Source organism: Cupressus sempervirens, chromosome 10, assembly GCF_028749045.1.
Source record: "Cupressus sempervirens isolate cs-2001-9-10 chromosome 10, ASM2874904v1, whole genome shotgun sequence".
Classification (NCBI taxonomy): Eukaryota; Viridiplantae; Streptophyta; class Pinopsida; order Cupressales; family Cupressaceae; genus Cupressus; species Cupressus sempervirens.
The window spans coordinates 248359648-248380275 of NC_143127.1; the positions used below are offsets into that span (position 1 = coordinate 248359648).

General features: G+C 34.5%; 1 long non-coding RNA gene across 1 annotated transcript in view; it reads right to left on the minus strand.

The window, feature by feature from the left end:
* Nucleotides 1–6293: 6293 nt before the first annotated feature.
* Nucleotides 6294–20628, minus strand: part of LOC149533562 (uncharacterized) — a 68502-nt gene continuing 54167 nt past the window's right edge. The window contains exon 3 of the long non-coding RNA XR_016356959.1: nt 6294–6752. This is a non-coding gene — a long non-coding RNA (uncharacterized LOC149533562). The remainder of the gene's footprint in view (nt 6753–20628) is intronic.

A 20628-nucleotide genomic window follows, 5' to 3' on the forward strand; every position in this document is an offset into this window, starting at 1 on the left:
TCCCTCCCAGTGATCAGATCCCCATTGAATGCTGAGAAGAAGAAGGTGGAAGAAGCCAAAGACATTGCGGTCACTTCTCCCCCTTCACCTCATAGCAGTCCAGTCTCGTCAGTGAGCCCTGCACTCCTTTTACCAAGTAGCCCTCATCTACAAGTGGTAGAATTGTGAGACGATGGAAGCAGTGATAAAAAATCCACTGAATCTGATGAGGTCGCAAAGAAATCCAAAGAAGTGGAGAAAGCTCAAAGCTTGTCGTAGCTAGTTTCACAAACTCCAAAGAATCCTTTTTCTTTGACTGCCAAAGCCACCACTCTAGCCAAAAGAAAAATGTTCAGCATAGATTCTCTAGGAATGGCCTCCAAAGTAATAAGTACAGATTCATGGTTGGAGGATACCTTAGAGAGAAAAACAAAGAGGAAGGATGAAGGTGCCCCCAACAAAAATACTCTATCCCTTGCCATCCACTCTAGATCAACATTGAGAAAAGTCAAGAAGAAAAAGACTTTGTCCATCCTTGGACAAGACCCTGAAACAGGGCATCTAACCATGGAAGTTGCCAAGCCCATCAAGGAAGGAAGATTGGAGGACATGTCTTCTAATGATTTTTCCTTACACTCCATGGATCTTGGAGAGGCCAGACATGAAACCAAGGTTGGCTTATGGAAGTCAACAAATGAAGTGATTGAAGGGTAATTAGAAAGCTTCAAGTTGTCAAAGATCATAATGAAGGTAGAGATATAAGAATTGAATGGTTTCATCAGGCAATTGGTTACACTATTGGCGAGCATTTCCAGGATGCCTATGACTAGTGATCCCACTACTACAGATGTTCAAGCCCTTATCTCCCACCTCCAAGAAGATAAGCATTTCGAGAAAATTGGTAGTGGAATGGAAATTTCAAGATTGAAGGACTCTCCATTATAGAGCATATTGGCAATGCTATACTAAGGCTAGAAATAGAGAAGGATAGCATATCATCAAATAGAGCAACCTTGGCTATGGAGAAAATAAAGAGTGAAGATTGTGTTTCCTTATTGAAGATGATCATTCACATGCAGAAAAAGGAGGCTACAGAAACAAAGATCTTGCCTAAAGGGGATGAGCCCTTAGTTGAATGGTTTTAGAGCATGCAGTTCAAGTCCAAAATGATCACAACTATAGAGAAGGGACTAAAGGAAACTCAAGCTAAAGTAAAGAAGGAGCAAGACAAAGTTTATGAACTACTAAGAGCCTTGCACACAGATTCATAGTCTAGTGGGCAAGGAAAGGCAATCATTGGAATACGTATTATGCAGACAGACTTCTCTAATTTTATAGATGGTCTGATAGAAATAGCTTCTAATCCTCAGAATAGGATATTTGAATTGCAGAACCTTGGTGGAGGTGTGCAAGTGGCCATGGAAGAACTACAAGATCATTTGGGCATCATCAAAGGCCTGGCCCAAGAGCACTCTAAATGGCTCTTGAGATACACCAATGTACATGTCCATAGGCATGAGGAGCTAATTCCAATCATGGTTGCTGCCAAGTCCTATAGGACAAAAACTGAAAAAGGAAAGAAAGTGAAGTGATTCATTTTCTGCTTCTTTCATATTTTGATGTAATCATTGTAATGGGAAATTAGGATCTTTTCCATTTGTCATTTTGAGGGAGATGAACCGAGTGAACTTCCTATGTAACGATCATCTTTGAGTCCCATATGTATGAGATTAAAAGATTAATAAAGGGTTGGCTAATTTTTGGTGTGAAGTACTTGATGTTGCAGAGTCAATTGAATGGTATTTTGTATCAATTATTTTCTATTCCAATTTTTTAGATGTTAATGGTTTTATCTTCTCTTTTTCTGAATTTAAAAGGAAAGAACAGAGCTCTATTCCCCTATTTTTAGGCAACAAACTAATCATGATAAGTATTGTCATTATGAGTTTGAAAGGGATCTCCTAGGCATTTTTCTGTGATTAATTTTCCTTTCTCTACATTTACTTTCTGATAAATTTAGTTTAGTAGAAGGTAGCATGCATATTAGAACCATTTGGTCTTGTGAGTTCATAGGATGTGTGAGACTCATAAACTTAGTTAATCTTCTCGAAATCATTTCTCACTTGGGTTAAATCTTGTATAGTTTTAACTCAGTTAACCTCTCATGTTCTCAGGTTAAGAAAATACCCCGTTAAACTTAGGATAGAAAAATTCATTGCAAATCCGCAATAGGGAGTTGTACCTAACAATTTAGAGGGAAGTTAGCCTTCCTAGAAGCAACTTTCCAAACTATTGTAATCAGAATTTGTTCACAAATTAGGGCACTTGTGAGTCAGAACTGGAAAGAATAAATCTGTTTACCAACATACTGTCACCTTAACACCTAACGTGGCTCTCCAAATTTAAATGGCAGACCATATGGATTGATTGCAGACCCTCCAGCATAAGTCATGGCTCCAAGACAATTGTATAGACCTAGAAAATGTGGTCACAGGTCTACAAGAAATCAAATGCAACTTTATCTTCCAATTTGTAGGCCTTAGTAATAAACACCCAAACCCCTAGTCGTAGCCTCCAATTCTGATTGCCAACATGAATAACTGGTAGGTGACATACAAACTCAAAGTGTTGCCTCACAACAATTATGACAGTCACACAAGCATCTCCAAATAATTTAATGCAAAATTGTAGGTTTTGGATAATTAATCACAGAATCAATCTCCTCCAAACTGGTTTGTTCCTCAAATACAAACAAACCCTCCAATAAATCGTAGGTGTGGCCAGTCACTGCAAATTAAAAGAACACTCCACATTTGTGCATATCAAACTTTCAGCAAACTTGCATATGGAAATGCAATTAAATTTCCAAATAAGAAGTACCTCCTAGCAACAGTAAAGATAGTAGGGAAAATTTGACAAAACCCAAATTGAATCACTATACCTCAATAGTGATTCAAATTACCTCTCAGCTTCAAACCCTTATACCTCAACAAGGGCGAATAACTTAGAATTAAGGAAAGAGCCACAAAGGAAACAAAAGAATATATATAATCAAGTGTGCTTTTCCCAATGAAATGAGCTCTCATTCATAAGCTTTTCGTTGGCAAAAGTTTCCATAAAACTCCACTTCAAAAAAGGTGGAAGTTTCCCAAAAGAACTTGACACTCAAAAATTTCCAACTTGCCTTTTAGAAATATCTCTAAAAGTCATTATTATAATAATATAAACATTACTATAATAATTCAACTCAATGTATAATAAATAAATAAGAGCTTATGTAATTATTAGTCTAATCAATCGCAAGTGATGACCAACTGCCAAGCCACCCATTACACTGCCAAGAATAACAACTACTAAAAATAGACTTACTAAAAATAGTAAATCCATAACTGAGACCCCCAACACATCTTGTCACCTGACAAGGGTTGCTATGATGAGCTAACTCTATCAACCACCTAGACTAGCCAAAAGCGGGGATATTACACACAACAACCAAATACATAGATGAGATGATTGGTGATAGATAACTACAAAGACAATAGATAAATGATAAATAAAACAACATTGTGACACTATTATCCAAAGATTATGTTATGGTATCAAAATATGAAATTTAATGATGTAACTCCCTTTCAAAGCCACCAAGCCAAATCCCAATGGAATAAAGGTAAGTTGATGAAAATGATGAAACATGACATTGTGAATGCCAAGATATTTTGTGGAAGTAGTCCAAGATTATGAAAATGTTCAAGAAGCTTCAAAGCATGTGGAGGAAGACTATAAGAGTGAGGAAGATCAAATGAAGTGAAAAAAAGGAAATCTCATGTTGTTCTCAATGTTGGTGGTTAGTAGTTTACACTATAGGGGTGGTAGTTGTAACGTCTTAGTGATTCACTACACATCTATAAATTTGTAGGATGGTTGTGCATCACACGGATGATTCACTTTAGAGATAATACAAATGCATGAACTACAAGGAAAACTAACTGAAGGAGATGGTATAATCCCAAGAGCTCCTCTCCTATCTCTAACAAAAATCTACACACATTGAAACAAGAAAAAATCATTGGAGCTATTTGGAGACTTGCCTCAATCAAGTCCCTAGTTTGATGTTTCCACTTACACAACAACCAAATGCATAGGTGAGATAATTGGTGATAGATAACTACAAATTGTGCAAATTTGTAGGATAATTCACTTTAGAGATAATATAAATGCATGAGCTACAAGGAGAGCTAACAACTAAAGGTGATGGTATAATCCCAAGAGCTCCTCTCTTATCTCTAACAAAAACTTATACACATAGAAACAAGAAAAACTTGTTAGAGCTATTGGAGACTTGCCTCAGTCAAGTCCCTACTTTTGTGTTTCCACTTGCACAACAACCAAATACATAGATGAGATGATTAGTGATAGATACCTACAAAGACAATAGATAAATGAAAAAGGTAACAATATTGTAAGACTATTATCAAAAGATTATGTTATACTACAAAAGTATGAAATAAAATGATGTAACTCCCTTTCAAAGCCACCAAGCTAGAGCCCAATGGAGTAAAGGAAAGTTGATGAAAATGACGAAACATCATGTTGTGAATGCCAAAATGTTTTGTGAAAGTTGTCCAAGATTATGAAAATGTTCAAAAAGCTTCAAAGTGTGTGGAGGAAGACCAAAAGAGTGTGAAGAAGATCAAATGAAGTGAAAAAAATGAAATTTCAAGTTGTTCTCAATGTTGGCAATCAGTAGATTACACTACAAGCTTGGAAGTTGTAATGTCTTAGCGATTCACTACACATCTGAAAATTTGCAAGATGATTGTACATCACGTGGATGTCTCCACACAATGCGTGCATCCTATCTCAACAAAGAAACATGGTCAAGAATCTTAGTGCAAAAGGAAAAGAGAGATAAAGGGAAGTGGAGAGTTACATTCAATTTTTTTCCTAAGATAGGAGCATCATATAATGGTAAATTACACTATGTACAATTTTGGAAAACTAAAAATAGAAATACAAGAGATCATTGTAAAAAAAATTTGAGAGTAGACCCTCCTCTCCATCTAAGCAGAAGTGATCTAGAATGTAACATATTTGAAAATGTAACTATATTGTGATATTGCTATCAGGATTCAATTGTGTAGTATTTTGAGTCAAAACTCATTGACCCATGTAACTATATTATAATATCGTTCAAGTAAATTTCATCATCATTTGTAATAATTTCTATATTTTATTTTTGCACAAATAAATTACTTACTAAACAAAGGACATAAGTCCATTGAATTGTACATGGCTAAAATCTAGCTTGAAATTGCAAAAGATATACAAAAACTTATAAATCAAACTCTTGAGAAGAGAATTTGTTAGGAATGACATGAATCAAAGAAAATTATATGAAAATAAACAATTGTCGTCCATGTTGAATGTGAGAATGGTCAATGTTGTGTAGTTATGCCTTTGCACTTGTAACCATGACCTTCTTCCTAAAGGGAGTAGCAACCTTCTTAGGCATTTTGTGATCAAAGAGTCAAGTAAGCCAAAAGAAAAAAAAAAAATAACAAATCAATATTATATAGATCACGATGAGTATTCCTAAATTTTGTGCTTTGTTCAATTTATTACTAATAAAATTTAAAAAAATACAACACTAGATTCATTAATAAAGCATAGTGTGGATTCAAAATGAATAGATTCAACAAACTACTCATCTCTTTGTAGTAAAGAATCCATGAGATATATGTCCTCTACATGGCAAGTCCAACCCCTCTATATTAGGTGACAATTCAAAGGATAATGTCTTCAGCTCTACATGAGAGAGTCATCTCAAAAGAAAACTTCATGAAGGGAGGTTCAAATTTAAATTAGTAAAATGGTCTATGCATAAGATATATAGGTAGTAAAACTAGGAACTTTTGTATGAGGACAACAAAAGTCTCTCAAAAATTCGACATGTCAATAAATTTCCATAGAAATCATGTAAATCTCTACAAGATTTGTGATTAAGACATGATATTGTAATTTTCTACAAAAAGTGCAAACATTGTGATGAGAATTGTATCTTTCACACCACAAAAAAAAATGTTATAAGAGAAATTATAAGACAAATGAAACTACAATAAAAAATAGCCACAATCTCATTACTCAAAAAATAAACAATAAAAATATGCTAGTCTTCGTACACTTTGTCAATGCTTTAAAACTATAACACTTACAAACCAAACAAAAAATTAAAAGAAATACAAAAGAATCATTTCCAGCATATCTTAAGAGTGGACCCTCCTCTCTATCCATGGGGAAATGATCTTTGACAAGAATTCTTTAGATTTTTAAGGTATATTATTATAGATTTCAAAACTGTCACAATCTTATGGTATTAACTCTTCTGCTATTACCTTCTCCATACTATTTTCTATTGTATATATATAGTTTTCAAATCCTATGGCTTACAAAAAATAGAACAAATACATATGAATTTGTTTGGTTGCCGACATATTGAAAAAGATTAAACAAGTTGGTTTCACCTACAAACAAATTGACTAAGAATAGATGAATTCATTGGCCTCAAACTAAGCTAACTCTCTACACGAAGGAATAAATGATACATCAAGTGGAACAAAAATTAAATTAAAAAGGTCTAATTAAACACCAGTAGTTATTGTTCAGAACTAATAATTTGAAAATTGCTTCATACTGTTGAAATTGCATTGTGAAGCCCGATTGTCATTCCTTCCTATCCACCTTCTTCGACATGCTATATGATCTATTTTCCCAACCTACAATGGAAATGTTTATTAGTAAATATAATCTGTAATATCTTTCTAATATTACCTCAAACAAAGTTGCCAGTTCAAGATTTGGGTTTGAAATTTGTTCAATTTTTTTTGGTTGGGTTCATATTCGATTAGGGTTTGTTTGTACAAGAATATATGTTTTACAATATGTATGTGTATATGTATAGATATGCAGCAGCAAACATGTCCATACACCACTATGATAATATTAAAGAAACATAGCAAAATACACCATATCAATGTTTTTGTTCAAAAACAACAATGTCAACTTAAATAATCAGCCATCACGATCAAATATCATCAAAAACCATCAAGCAAATCATCATCATTCTACTGCTGCAAATTAGAAGTACAAAAAGTAATGTTTTAGGCCTATTTAAGGCCAATGTTGTGATTGTGCCATATTGTAAGCTTCACATAGTAATTATGATACTCAATGATTCAAAGAAAGCAGCTTTGGATTAGAGTCAAGATTGGATGAAGCCAATAAAGCAGGCTTTGGATCTAGATTTAACTACATTAAAGGTTTCTTTAGATTTGTTTCAATTGATAGTTTTCTATACATGTTACCCTATAGGCACAAATTAAGGTGTATTACATACATTCCATAATAGATGTCTGAAACTTTTATTCATCCCGATTCTTCTCAAGTAGCATTTAATTCAAATTAAATTTGATTATTAATTTGAGTCTAACCATGCATTTGAGTCTAATTCTAAGTCTAATTTTCCATTAAAAACTTTTTGAAAAAGTAAATAAAAAGGTGTTTTTTGACCAAATTCTTAGGAATTTTTTCTGGGTTCCTATGCTGGAATCCAAACTCATCTAAATTTTGTTAGGGTTCCTTTGTGAGAATTCCCAACAAAATTCGGTCTCTATGGCAGACTTTTGACAGAATTTGACAAGGACCAGACTTTTGGGAGAATTGAACTAGGAATTCCTAGGTCTAGGAGAGAATCTGGTAACTTACACCTCAAACCTATATCTCACTTATTTTTATACAATCATTCACAATGGAAATATTAAAAAGGTCGTGATCATTATAGTAGAGGAAAATGTTGTCACAAAAAGCTTGCACCCTTGTCCACAGTTTTTACCTAAGGACAACCTTGTGAAATATAGAAACAACTTCCAAGTTGTGGGACTTGAACTATGAGGCTGAGTCTCCAGAGAAGGTTAGCTTCCTCTACTATTAGGATGCACTTAAACTATTCTTTAAGAGAAAAGGGGGAGGAATACATGAAAGTAACTACCTAATCTATTCTAAAGAGGTGATGCACCAAAATAGGGTGTTTAGACCAATCTCTGCCCATACATGGACAGTACCATTATAATGACAGTCCAAGGATATATGGATCTGGGCTTGCTTTAATCTATTAACCATGTATAGATAAGACAACTACATGAGTGACACAAGGAAAAAATGTTTCATTTCTTATCATTCACAGGCCAAAAGAGATACAAAAATGCAGATTGTAGATATTCACAGTACATCGAAGAGAGGTAGACAAAGCTTCCATAGTACATCAATAGCTGAAAGAGATAAGATAGGATTCCATATAACTCAAAGGCAAAAGGGTATTTACAGTAGCATGCCAAGGCAATACCAAAGAAATAGAGATCTAACCCTAAGAAAGAGTACAAAATTTGCCTTTATAGAGTAAGCATAGCTTAGATAACTTTGTTAATGTTTTAGTGTTAGAAGAAGAAAAACATGGATTATTTGATATACTGATCTAAGCTTATGAATAAATTAAATTATTGCTCATTATATCAAGTACATGTATGTAAGCATGTACACACACACACACACATGCTTATGTACATGTAGTATATTGAAGTTGATTATTGACAATCATTTAATATATTATGATTAGGTTTCATTTGTTATCAACAGCCTTTTATATATTGTGATTGGACTTTTCACTATTATCGACAGATATATTATCGTGAATCATTTTGTTTGTCAGACTTATAATTAATCAAGGCAGTTATTATTGTTATGAAACATGCCTACGAAGAGGCATGCCTCTACGTGGCTTTTAGGCCACGAAGAGACATGACTCTTCGAAGACATGTGCTTTGCCTTCTTATATATCTACCCAAAAGCAATCAATTTATGGCATTCTAGTACCTATGATCAGAGAAAAAGATACTTGGTTAACATTTCATTTTGAAGATATAATAACATCAAATATAGATCATCTCCATTCATTTCAGTATATAGTCAAAGGAAGGCTAACTGTGATCGCTGGTAAAGTTATAAAGGAGGAAATACTTTCAGCACTATTCAAGTAAGAAATTCTCTGCAGTTATTTTTTTTTAATTGTTTTATCTATCAGAGATCCACAAAATTTAACATGGTATCAAAGCTATACTGATAGGAAAACTATTACAAAGTATCTATTCAATCTAAAATTTTAAAAGTTAAAAGAGAGGGTTTTTTTTAAATCATATTATTAAAATGGTGAATCATGTAAGGATAGAAGATAGGCTAGATGGAGCATCAAATTTATCATCCTAGAAAATCATATTATTAATAGTATTAAGAGAAATGAAATTAGAGAAATATATTGAATCAAATTTACCCATGCCTGAAAATGAATCAGAAAAGGTAACTTGGAAAAGGCATAATAATGAAGCAATGAAGATCATTATAGATTCAGTAAAAGATCATATTCGTCCATCTATACCTTATCTTCAAACTGCATTTGAAATGTTCTCCTTTATTCAAAACACATTTGAAATCAACAATACTAGTAGATTATTAACTTTAAAACAAGATCTACTATATGTAAAGATGAAAAATGGAGAATCTATAACTTCATATTTCTTAAGAATTAATGAATTAAAGGATTAACTCGCAACTATGAATAATCAAGTTGATGACAAGAAGCTAAGCATGATTTCTCTTAGAGGTCTTCCTCTTTCATGGGAAACCTTCATTCGAGGTTTAAGTTCACGACCTGAACTTTCAAAATTTGATCAGTTAAAGAATGATGTACTCAAAAAGAATCCAGACTAGCTTCAAGAGGACTTATTACAAATCAAGAGGGAGACATCCAAGCATTGTATACTAAGTCAAGCAAGAAAATAAAGTTTAAACATAACAAGAAGGAATTCAACAAAAATCACAAATCTCACAAACAACATGACTGATCCAAAGTTAGATGTTTTAAATGTGACAAGATTGGTCACTCCTATTATGTATTTCCAGAGAAGCAAAAAATTCAAGTAGCATTAGTGGAAGTTAAGGATGAAAATATTGAGAAAGTAGAAAAAGAAAATTATGCATTCTATTTAGTTCTCTCAACTGAATTAAACACTAACCTCAATACTTAGATCATAGATAGTGGAGCTTCTCGTCACATCACTAGATTTAAGGATAAATTTGAAACCTTCTCTAATCATGCATCAAAAGAAGTAACCATTGGAGATAAATCCTCTTATCCTATTAAAGGAATTGGTTCCTGTTCTATACAACTAAATTCTAGAATTACACTTCAACTGAAGAATGTTTTGTATGTACCAGGAATCAAGAGAAACCTTGTCTCCATCTCCAGACTTGTTGATCAAGGATACAAAATTGCATTTCAAGAAGATAGAGTTCTATCTTGGCCCAAGAACTCAACTACTAAGAAAGCCATCTCCATTGGAGTCAGAGATGGGAGTCTTTATAAGCTTTGTAATAATCAAAACCCTAATCTAAACTTAACCATTAGTAATGGTCAGTCAAACTCCTCTAAAATTTGACGTGGGAGACTAGGTCATCTTAATTATCGATCTTTATCATCTATAGGAAAAATTGTTAAAGGTCTACCTAATCTGAAAGCTGATCATTTAAGTATTTGTAAGGGATGTGCATTAGGTAAAAATACTAAACATTCCTTCCCTAAAAGTGATCATAAATCCAAATCCATTCTTGAACTTATTCACATAGATCTTTTTGGCCCTATCAATCCCCTCTCTTAATGGGTGTCTTTTCTATATAATCTTTATTGATGATTACTCTAGGAGAACCTGGATCTATTTTCTAAAGCAAAAGGAGTCATCTGAGGTCTTATCCAAATTCAAATAATTCAAAGCCTTAGTTGAAAACCAATCAGGTCAAAAGATCAAAACCCTAAGGTCAGACAATGAGGGTGAATACATATCTAATATCTTTAAAAACTTTTGCATTTCTATTGGGATTAAGAGGGATTTTTCTGTACCTTATAATCCTCAATAGAATGTAATAGCTAAAAGAAAAAATAGATTCATAGTTGAATCAGCCATAGCTATGTTACATGATCAAAATCTTCATTATTCATTTTAGGCTGAAGCATCTAATATAGTTGTCTACATTCAAAATCGATGCCATCACTCTATATTTGAGAATACCACCCTAGAGGCAGTATTCACAGGCATTAAACCAGATATAAGTCACCTGAGAATATTTGGATGTCCAGTTTATATTCAGATACCAAAAAAGAAAAGAACGAAATTAGAGCCTTTCAGGAAGAAGGGAATATTCATTGGATATAGTCAAACTACAAAAGGATATAGGATCTACATTCTTGGGCAAAGAACAATTGAAATTAGCAGAGATGTAATATTTGAAGAAGACACAACATTTAAAATTTTTAGTAATAGTGATGAATCCATTTCTGAAGAAGATCAACCTACAGAAATTTAGAGGGAGGATGATTCTGAGCTCTCTTCCATGTCTAATCATAGAAAGCCTAAAAACATCAGCAATAATAAAAAGAGACCTCTCTGGGCTAAGAAAATATTAGAAGAAAATCAAGTTGAATCAAATGAAGCAATTCAAGAAAGAAAAGGGATCAGAAACCAATCATGTTATGTTGCATTGCTATCTGAACTTGCTAATGTTGAAGAAGCTCTTTCACATCAATCATGGAAGAAAGCAATGATTGAGGAATATAACTCTATATTAAAGAATGACATATGGGATGTTGTACCAAGACCTAAGAACAAATCAGTTGTCTCTTCCAAATGGTTATTCAAGATTAAACATGCATCAAATGGTAGTATTGAAAAATACAAAACAAGATTTGTAGCTCGAGGGTTCTCTCAGAAAGAAGGCATTGACTATGAAGAAACATTTGCCCCTGTTGCTAAGTACACTTCAGTTAGAACAATCCTAGCAATTGCAGCATCCAAAGGATGGAAGGTACATCAGAGGGATGTTTAAACAACATTTCTCAATGGCAAGATTGAAGAAGAAGTTTATATTGAACAACCAGAAGGGTTCAATACTTATGACAGCAAAACTCATGTTTGTAAATTAAAGAAAGCACTTATGGACTCAAACAAGCTCCCAGAGCCTGGTATGAAAGAATAGTTAACCACCTATTAAAGTTAGGATATTCCAAAAATGAAGCTAACCCAAATATGTATTTAAAAACTAATGGTGATGATATGATTATCCTTGTATTATATGTTGATGATTTTCTAATAACAGGTGAGGAACATCTCATAAAGAAATGTAAGAAAGAACTCATAGCAAAATTTGAAATGAAAGACTTAGGGTTACTTCACTACTTTCTGGGATTAGAAGTCTGGCAACAAGACAACTATATTATACTAAACCAAGAAAACTATACAATTGATATTTTAACCAAATTTGGGATGATGGAATGCAAACCAGCTACTAATCCTATTGAAATAAATCTACACAAATTGAAATATGATATGAACAAATTTGAACTTGCGGATCCTACTTACTACAGACAAATTATTGGATCCCTAGTGTATTTGGTAAATACTCATCCTGACATATGCTATGCTACTCATGCCTTGAGTCATTTTATGTGTGCACCTAAGAAGATACATCTACATGCAGCTAAATACATATTGAGATATCTAAAGGGCACTATTGGAATGGGAATCAAATATGACAAAGTCAACATTGAATTTCTTGGATATTTAGATTTTGGTTGGGTTGGAAGCTCCGTTGAGCAGAAGAGTACTTCAGGATATTGTTTTAGTCTTGGATTTGGTATGATTTCTTGGTCTAGTTGGAAACAAACTTCAGTAGCATTGAGTTCCACTGAAGCTGAATACATTGCATCTTCCTTGGGTGCTAGAGAAGCAGTATGGCTACAAAAGTTGTTATCAGATCTCTTCAAAAGACATTTGAAGCCCACTGTGATTTATTGTGATAATCAAAGTTGCATTAAACTTTCATCTAATCCAGTATTTCACAATCGCTCCAAACATATTGAGATTCCATTTCATTACATCAGAGACATGGTGAATTGAGGAGTTATTCAACTAGAATATATATGTACAAATGAGTAAATTGTTGATATCCTTACCAAGCCTCTTGCTAAAGTGAAGTTGAAATACTTCAAAGAAAAATTTGGTATGATTAACTATAATGATAAAATTTGAAATAAAATGTTTATCTCATTTGAGTTTATGCTTCTATTGGTTACTTAGCAGTAGTTGATATGTGATGAAAGGTGACGATCTTTCATGGACATATTCATTAGGAGGAAATTATTTACAAGGTGATGATCTTGTAAATAATATACCTATGTGTATTATATGGGCATCTCTAGACATTACTTAAGTGCAAGTAGAGATTATATGGGCATCTCTAGACATTGCTTAAGTGCAAGTAGAGATTATGTGGGCATCTCTAGACATTTCTTAAGTGCAAGTAGAGATCATGAGTATATTATGGGCATCTCTAGATATTGCTTAAATGCAAATAGAGATTATATGTGTTGTGGGGCCCATTTTCCGTTGCACCAAAAGCCATGACTGTTAGTGAACATGGAAAACCACATAATTAACCACCTGTGGGCAGGGGAGCGCGTCGCATCACCCAACAATCTCCCCCTCGACGCGCATACCAGGTGCTTACGCGGGTCGGGAAGGCACCGGAGAGATTTGAACCCATGACCAGGGCAAAACCAGGCTCTGATACCAATTGTGGGGCCCATTTGCCGTTGCACCAAAAGCCATGACTGTTAGTGAACATGGAACACCACATAATTAACCACCTGTGGGCAGGGGAGCGCGTCGCATCACCCAACATGTGTATCATGGATGTCTCTAGACATTGCTTAAGTGAAAGTAGAGACCATGAATGTGTCATGGACATCTCTAAACATTGCTTAAGTGCAAGTAGAAATAATGAAAATTTAATCACTATAGACATCTCTAGACATTGCTAAAGTGCAAGTAAAGATCACAAGATATATTTTATATTGTTCAGAGATTTTAATACATATTGTGTTGATTACATGATTTTTCTAATTCTAATCTATTGATGTTTTACTTCTCCCTTGCTAAAGAGGAGTGTTAATGTTTTAGCATCAGAAGAAGCAAAACATGGATTATTTGATATACTGATCTAAGCTTATGAATAAATTAAATTACTGCTGATTATATCAACTACATGTATGTAAGCATACATACATACATACATACATACATACATACATACATACATACATATATATATATATATATATATATATATGTAGATACATACATATATGTATATGTATACATACATATATGTATGTATGTACATACATATATATATATATATACATACATACATACATACATACATACATATATGTGTGTGTGTGTGTGTGTGTGTGTGTGTGTGTGTGTGTGTAAATATATGTATATATGCTTATGTACATGTAGTATCATGAAGTTGATTATCGACAGTCATTTAATATATTATGACCAGGTTTCATTTGTTATCAGCAGCCTTTTATATATTGTGATCGGGCTTTTCAGTGTTATCGACAAATATATTATGATGCCTCATTTTGTTTGTCAAACTTATAATTAGACAAGGTAGCTAATTTTTTTATGAAACATTCCTACGAAGAGACACGACTCTTCAGAGACATGTGCTTTGCCCTATTATATATATGCCCTCTGATCGCAGTGAAAAGCAATCAATCTATGGCATTCTAGTACCTACGATCAGAGAAAAAGATACTTGGTTAACATTTCATTTTGTAGATATAATAACATCAAATATAGATCATCTCCATTCATTTCAGTATACAGTCAAAGGAAGGCTGACTGTGATCGCTGGTAAAGTTATAAAGGAGGAAATACTTTCAGCACTATTCAAGTAAGAAATTCTCTGCAATTATTATTTTTGTGATTGTTTTATCTATCAGAGATCCACAACATTTAACAAACTTCTATTGTAAGAGAAAATTCAACCACTACAATCAAATCTACAGAGAATAATCACTGCAAAGCTAGAAAGATCTGATCACAATGCAAATCCATACACGAGAAGATCACTTCTTCACCAAACAAAGCTTTGAAAGGTCAGGAATGGTGGTCATTAGAGAATCTCTTTGCATTTATCAGGCCTAGGGAATGATGAAAATGGTTGCAGGAGATCGAAAAGATTGGGTTCATCATCAAGGAGTTGCTTTTGCTATCATTAATTTTACCAAATTTAGCCGTGTATTTCAGTCAACTGGAATTAACCATTAAGTCTTGCCATGTTGATCAAACATTTCCTACCATTCTACCACTCTATCAGCAATTCAACTTATACTTTGTGTTTGACCGCCCATGATAGTAACTTCGCCACCATCTTCCTTCGATAACAGGTTTTGCTTGCGAAACTAGGACCATTAGTTATTGTTGCCTCCCAACCTGCTCTTAACATTCTTTATTAACTACCGCAACCTTGGGAAGGCTAGGGTTTTGATCACATCTGCACCATCACCATCTTAACCTGAGGTTCCCTTCTAACCCTTGCGGCCAAGCGAAACAAGGGGAGCAACTCAAAACTTAGCCACTTCTTAACCCACTATGATCGTGCGCTGGCCGTAGATCTGAAAGATCTAACAATGAAAAATATATCTTTCAAGCATTGAAGATTTTCTCTTTCAGCACTGTCATGACTTAAACCATAGTGTGTTAACAAAATTGTATGATCAGGCAAAAACAAAGCAAGGCATGCCTTCGCCATCCCAACCCTAGTTAGTGTTTAACTAATTACGACTGTGTGAACACAACGCAATTGCATGGTTGTGACTTAAAACATTCTAAGACACAAAATGAAATAAGGAACATAGCCAAAGTTTAAATTATTTCATAGAAAACTCTAAGCGATCGTTAAGCAGATTATCATGAGAATTTGATTTTCTGGTAGGAGAGCATTTTGGCTAACATTTCTAGTGACTCAGAGGGGATGCAAATCTGCTTGGTATATGACCAGTGGCCACCAAAATGATCCATTGGGCTACGGAGTCTCTTGAACCACAAAACTCATCAAATTTATCATTTCTACAGCATTTCTGAGCCATAACATGCCTTTCTCCCTCTGCAACTTGCAAAAACTTGAAACCACAACTCTATGTTACAAAACAAAACATGTGCCTTTGCACTTCTTGGAAAACAGGAAAGAACAGAAAGAAAACTACTCTAATTATGTACATGAACATTTATCTTTATTAGAAATAGGGCTTAAGATATATTCCATTGACTGGAATAGGCAAGATTTCACCATCAGGACTGCTCAACTAGAAAGCATTGGCTTGCTTGCAACTGATGATCATATAGGGATCACTCCATAAGGTATCAAACTTTGAGTGCCTCCCTATGTTTGCTCTGTCTGCATCCCACTTCAGCACAAGATCACTCTATCTGAAATTTTTGACCTTAGCCTTCTTATTAAAGTTCCTCTTCATTTGCTATTGATGTATCTCTAAGGTCCGCATTGCTTGATTTCTTTTTTCTTCTAGCTTCATCAAGTCTTCCATTCTTACAGACATAGCATCATTTTCAATTAATTCCAACTGATGAGCTAGCTCAAGAGTAGGAAACTCCAATGAAATAGGAAGCCTAAGTTCCCCACCATATACTAACATGAAAGGAGAATTTTCTATGGCTCTCTTGGGTATTATTCTATCAACCCAAATGGAAATTTTTAGCTTCTGGTACCAACACCTTTGATTATCTTCAATAGTTCTCTTGATGATTTTGATCAATTTTTTATTGGATGACTCAGCCAAACCATTTCCTTGAGGCTAGTTATTAGAAGATGTGCTCAATTCCCATGCACAAATTTGAGCTCGTACAAATGATTTGGCATTATCTCATATTATGGTGGAAGGTGCACCAAATCTTGTGACAATTCCATAAAGGAATTCCACAACTGAAGCTTCTGTAGAATCCTTCAAGGCTACTGCCTCAGTCCACCTTGTAATCTATAGCAGCTAGAATCCATTTGTGACCAGAGCTAGAGGGTAGATTAATAGGACCAATAAAATCTAATCCCCACAGGGTAAAAAGTTGATTAACCTATATGGGGTGAAGTGGAAGGGCTATAAGTCTCTGTTTACCTGAGAAGAAAGTACAGTTTTCACACTTCCTTACATGTTTGTGGCGATCATGGAACAAGGATGGCTAGTAGTAACCAACTCTCATGATCTTCATTATAGTGGTTCTTGCTGAAAAGTGGCCACCATCAGGACCATCATGAAGCTCTGTGATCACTCTATCAGCTTGATCTGCATTAATACATCTTAGCAAGGCTCCATTAAATTCTCTCCTACAAAGAACACCAACAATTATAGCATAAGGAATGGACTGCAATCTGAACTGTCTTCTTTTAGCTCTATCCAACCCTTGAGGATATCCATCCCTAGCTAAGAAGGTCTTCATGTTATCTATCGAGCTCTTTAGATCGTCACTTCTTGCCTCCTATTGTTCTTCCAGTACCAAGACAACTTCATTAGACTCATAAGATGAGATCATTTGTTTGCACAATCCCTTCCCCCTTACCAGCTTGGTAATCTAGATGTCCACATCATACTCCATCGCCTTAGTGATCCAACCAACTCGTTTCTCACTAATGTCTTTGCTCAACAAGAAATCCTTAACACTTGCATGAGGAACCAACAAATGGATTTTGTTATGAGATAGCAGGTGTCTAAATTTCTTCAAAGCTCTTATGACTACAAGGGCCTACTTTTTCACATAGTTGCACTTATTCTCATATTCATGAAGTCCTTCACTAAAGAAAACAATAAGTTGCTCTTTATTTTTATCATTTAATTGAGTCAAAACAATATAAATACTTGAATCACCTCCTAAGGTATAAAGAATGAAATCTTTATCAAAATTTTGATTAATGAGAGTAGGAGCTAAAGTTATGAGATCTTTGATTTCTTCAAAACCTACTTTCCCTTCCTTGGTCCATGAGAAGACCACATTCTTTTTTAGCATTGTTGTAAGAGGTTTCACCATAGTAGCTAGATTTGGAATAAGTCTTCTCAAAAAAATTATTCTACCAACAAAACTTTGCAGACCTTTCTTGTGACTAGGAAGAGAAAGGGCAAGTATTGCCTTTGTTCTTTCTGGATCAGTGGTAGGACTATCTTTAGATACAATATATCCTTATAATTTCCCTTGATTAGTGGCAAAGACATAATTGCTTGGATTCAAAGATATTCCATAATCTACATCTTATAAACACTTATCTGAGATGACCAAAATGCTCTACTACATCTTTTGAATACACTGTGATATCATCAAGGTAAACCAATACAAACATTTCAATCATATTTTTGAAGTTTAACTCCATTGCTTTTTGAAACGTGGCACCTACATTTGTTAGTCCAAAAGGCATTTTACTATAGTCATAGGTGCCCCATTTGGTAGTGAAAGCAATTTTAAAGCTGTTAGCTTCTTTGACTAACACTTGATTATAACTCGAGAATCCAAAAAGGAGAATTTCTCTGAACCAGTAACTTTGGACAATATATGTTCAATGGAAGTGAGAGAATGATGATCTTTAAGCAAGGCTTGGTTACGATCCCTAAAATCTACACATAGTCTAATTTTTCCATTGTGTTTTCTAATAGGGACAAGGTTTTTCACCCAAGAGGACTGCTTAATAGGGAAATGATGTTGGCTTCAATTAATTTGGACAACTCATTTCTCATTACGGGCTCAATCTTGGGATTTACTGGTCTCTATTTTTGCCTAACAGGCTTGACATTATCCACTAAATCTATAGTATGTTGAAATAGACTAGGGTCAAAACCCTTTAAATCATCATATGTCCAAGAAAATATATCATTAAATTCTTGACATAGATGGACAAAACTTTCTTGCTCAATTTCAAAACATACCTTCCCCATATTTAGCGTCCTCCAACCAGCAACTATTACTGGCATGTCGTCTCCTTTGTTTGCAACAAGTTTCATGCCTCCATCCCTTGCTTTGTCATCAAGATTGAAGACACTCTCTAAGTTAATGAGTCCCTTAAGCAACTTATTGGAGCTGAGGTTGATGATTTGATCACCATATTGGTCATACAATCTTGACCAGTTTCTATCTGAGAACTCTACTTCATTTTGCAAGAAACTCACAATTTGTGCATCAGATTCAAAAACCTACCAATTGATATCATTATCAAGGATAGGGGGTCTAACCACCACTTTAATCTTCTGCTTCTTCTCATCTTCAAGGCTCCTTGGGACATCAGAAGATGCACCCACTGCCACAAGTCTATCAACATGTCTATTTCCTCTTCTAGGGATGCTCTAAATATTAAATGCATTGAAACCTTCAAGAAAATCCCATACTCTATGTTTATAAGACTTGAGCAAGCTATTCTTAGTAACATTTTGATTTCTTACCTAATTGATCACTAGCTCACTATCTCCATATACACTTAATGCTTGGATTCCTCTTTTTTGAGCAAGTGAGAGACCTTGAATTAATGTCTCATACTCGACCACATTATTAGTATGCCTAAATGAGAAGTAGTACCTTTCTAGTGCAGGAGAAATCAACATCACACTGGCCCTTGATCCATTCTTATTTCTTGATCCATCAAAATACATATTCCATAACCCACTTGTATCTTCTTTGGTTTTCATTAAGTTGGGAACAAGAGCATCCTTTTTTGATATACAATAAGTGCCCAGGCCTATCTCCAAGGTTCTTGATATAGGATCGAACTGATATGCATTAGCCCACTCATCCAAGAGAAAATCAGGTGTATCAGCTAAAGAAGTGGCAGGCTCATTTGTTGTATCATTTTCATCTATTTCTAGGATGGTACAATTCAAACTGATGAGATTAGGGTGTAGGGCTCAATATGATGCAGGGCTAATGATTCTTCTTTGATTGAAGCTTTGGTTCCATATCGAGTTCTAAAAAACATATATGACCAATCAGAAGATATGTCACCACCTATTTGAGTAGTAAAGTCTTTTGAAAGACAAATGGAAAAATGTGGCTCAATCTCAGCAATTGATATATCTTGAACTACAGTATAGCCTGGGCATGCATGTAAGGCCATTTCAACATTTCTAATAATTCCCACAGTCTTGATAGCACTAACATCTAACTACAACACATCCTTAACAATGGGTTCATACTTCACTTCTAAAATATTAGCAACACATTTGGGCATTACTGAACTACTAGCCCCTGAATCAATCATGCAGTTGTGGACTAGCTTATCTCCTATAATCAAAGAAACATAAAATGGAGGAGGTCTAACCTTTTTTCTTATTTCTACCTCCTTTGATGGTTGTACCAAACTCACAACATTCTCCATGTTTGGCAGCTGATCTCTAAGTTCAATGCTTTCCAACTCCTGTTGTAGCAATCTCCTGTGTGATGGCACAATAGTTATAGCATCCTGCATAGAAATGTTCACATTTGTCTCCTTCATTTGCTCTACCACACCAAAAGAAGCATTAGATGTTTTGGTAGGAGCCTTAGAAGTAGAAGTTTGAGGTGGGACAATCTGGGTGTCATTCACATTTGTTAGTTTTAATTGGATCTCTGATAGATAAAACAATTAACATACGGACAATGTAACTCTTACTTG